Source organism: Bombyx mori, chromosome 1 (genome assembly GCF_030269925.1).
Source record: "Bombyx mori chromosome 1, ASM3026992v2".
Classification (NCBI taxonomy): Eukaryota; Metazoa; Arthropoda; class Insecta; order Lepidoptera; family Bombycidae; genus Bombyx; species Bombyx mori.
Genome location: NC_085107.1, coordinates 6,854,381 through 6,857,682, shown reverse-complemented (window position 1 = coordinate 6,857,682; position 3,302 = coordinate 6,854,381). Strand labels below are relative to the sequence as shown.

At 29.9% G+C, this 3,302-nt stretch overlaps 1 long non-coding RNA gene across 1 annotated transcript; it reads right to left on the bottom strand.

Annotated features, from left to right (window-relative positions):
• Positions 1 to 495: 495 nt before the first annotated feature.
• Positions 496 to 2,204, bottom strand: LOC134198863 (uncharacterized). Its single transcript, XR_009973114.1, has 2 exons — positions 1,347 to 2,204; positions 496 to 1,064 (listed from the first exon to the last, which is right to left on the bottom strand). It is a non-coding gene; the product is annotated as an uncharacterized LOC134198863 (long non-coding RNA).
• Positions 2,205 to 3,302: the final 1,098 nt, after the last annotated feature.

Genomic DNA, 3,302 nt, shown 5'->3' with positions numbered 1-3,302 from the left:
ATACACATGCATCAGTTTTGAATTTACCTTAAGTAATTCTGTGTAACCCTATGTAAATACAAAACACGTGCTTGCAACGTTTTATTTATGTAAATTCAATTCTAAACATTGCTTCGTCGTCATGGTGACTTTTTTTCGACGGTTTTTTTTGGAAGTTGCTGCGTTGTCGAAAATCTAGCACTGAGTTTTATTACAAACATCATTACCTCAGTTCTATTACTTAAACTTCCTCAAACTCATGTTTAACGTCCGAATACTGAACTTAATTACGCAATTCCTACTTTAATGTACTGGCTAAGTGGGCCGTGCAAATTAATATTTGACACACTAAGTGAGACATTGCAACACACATGGTCTGCGCGTATCGGGTGCTCTTTTCCTACATTCACATCTTCAATTGATTTAAAATTGCTTGTATTTTTACTTCTGTGCTATTTTCATGACACGTGTATATTAAGTCTACTAGTTACATTTTAGGAAATAAAACACAATGGGTAATAAAATGAAATGAACTGAAATTCATTTATTTGTTATATGTAGACAATTAAATAACTCTTAAATGACAAGTCAATACACATAACACAATACACATAGTACTTGATGTCTATTTACAAAATATTGGTTATATTATTATTATTAAGTTCAGTTAATTTTCTGTAGTCTTATAATATAACATTTCCTCTATTTTAAGTAAATTCTTTTTTTTCAACGAAATACATAATTTATTTTAATCAATATCTAAGTGGACCATGAGTATCATTAAAATTTCGCAATTTAAATTTCAATTCAATTAAAAATCGCCATTTTTCTTTAATAAATCTAAAATCGACTTTATATTTACAATCACTATTTCGCGGCTTTTAAGTTTTTGTTTCAATACCTTAACATCTTGTCGTAATTTTGCTTTTCTCGGGGTATTTTTTATTTCTTGCGTTTGAGTACTTGATTCTTCTTGTTTGACCTTTATATAGAACATTTTCCAGAAATTCCAACGTCATATTTACTAGAAGATCCTCCTCGTTGGCTTAACGTCAGGCAAATGATATACATGCTTGCGTGCGACGCTATTCAATACAATAAAAAAAGTTCAAAAAATACTACGTGATGGCTCTTATAATATAAAAAATACATTGCAAAATTATAGTTTTCACGATTGTTTTTTCAAATTTAGTATATGACATAGATTAAGTACAATTTACAAGACAAATGGTATTAAATATTATAATGAGAAAAAATATCTCACATTTTAAAAATATATGCTCACACTAGTAAAAATTTATCAATGAATCTGACATATGGAAGGATATTCCACAAACTGGAGAGGATTCTCGCTTAAAACCACTTACATTAAAAGTGTTCACCATGATTACACGGAAAGTTTCACGATTTTCGAAAAAAAACAAGCCACAAGCTGTATCAGTGCCATTTTAACTTCGCACTACAAACGTAAATAGACGCCATTTTTCTTTTAATCCATTCATAGCTCTTTTTCGGTGATGCCAACAATTAATCTGGCTTCCCACCAAATTCAACATGAAAACCATCAGAAATCTACGTACCTACCATTACATTTTCCATTAAACAGAGTTCTTATTAATATAGAACAATATTTTTTTTGTTAATGAGCTTTATTAATACATGATGTTCTATTAAAAATCAATATATATCATATAATCAATACTTCTTATATAATTTATTTTAATAAATTGTCATCATCAGAAACTAATTTCACCATAACTTTGTACGTTTATTTTGAACCAATTTAATTATTGACGTTGATGGAAATTCTAAATTGTCGCAACATTTTCTAGTTAAGTTTAAGTCACATCGTTTAAATAATATGTATTTAGATATATTATTGTCATAAAATGTTTAAAATCCTGTAAAGTGGATTGATTTTAACCTTTTCGATAATTTTCAACAACGCCCAAGCTACTAAAAAATCCACTAACCACTAAAAGCCATTTTTGATAACTAAGACGGGGGTCCAAATTCCGAGATTTTACGGAAAATCCCCTAAGCTAGCAACACTGCTTTTTGTTTGTAAAATGTGCGAGAGGGACACCACCACTTAATAATCATTCTCTTTTCAGACCGTTTTTCCTTACATCTTTTGCTATTTAAAAATAAACTTTAAGCCATAGAGATAAAGTATATTTTTAGTTATTATGTCAAACGAAGTAAGCACTCCAGTTAGAATAGTAACTCTATGGTCAATACAGTATGCCTCAGTATGGATGTGTAGTAATCATGAATAATTCGAAAAGTGAAACTTTAACGCGTGAATAATACATAGACAAATAATGAAAACATAAAAAAATAATACTTTATTTACTATGTAATGCTCGTCCCCTACTAGAATGATTAGTAATGAAGATTATTAACAAACTAGCAACCCGCCCTCGCTTCGCTTCGGAAACATTAAAACACACTAGAAACAAAAAAAAAAAATATAAAAAAAATATTAAAAAAGTAGCCTATGTTCATCAGGGACAATGTCGGCTTCTAATGGAAAAAGAATTTTTCAAATCGGTCCAGTAGTTTCGGAGCCTATTCGAAACAAACAAACAAACAAATCTTTCCTCTTTATAATATTAAGTATAGAAGATTGAGCGAATTAAACTATTATTATTACTACACACGCTACTTTGATGTAGGTCGCGTTAATTCAGAGTAAGTGACACTAGGATACGTCCAGTCATTTACTTTTGAATAGGTTTGCTACTTCATGGATGCTGTTTTACAATAGTGACGTATCATGCTTCATAACTCCGATATTTGTCAACATTGATTAGGCCGACAGATATGACTAAAGTGAAATGTAAATAACAAAGATTGTCGAAGCTATTCATGAAAAAAAGCAGTAAATGTTTTAATTAGTAAATACGCTTATTTTATTTTATTTATAGGTCTAAAATCATAATTTCAATAATTGCCTATCTTGGGCAATTAAAAAACTAGAGCTGAAAGATAAAACTAAAATACTGTAATATTATTTTAAAATGAATCATCGAATATTGTCCTTATTAAATGGAAGCCTCATTGAAATTCTTGGAAAAATAATATTAAATCTTGAGAACACATTGTTATACGCAATGATGCTAATAACATCATTGGTTAGACGCAACAAAATTTTGCCATGCCAAACAGACAATACTCTGGCGTCTTATTAGTAGCTTTTTCAGTAAGCTAATCTAATTAAGTAGTATTTGATTTTCATTTTGTCAAGAAAAACAGACGAAAATAACTCCGCTCGACATATGAACAATGCGGCGCGGCGTCTCACTCGATACTAGTGACAA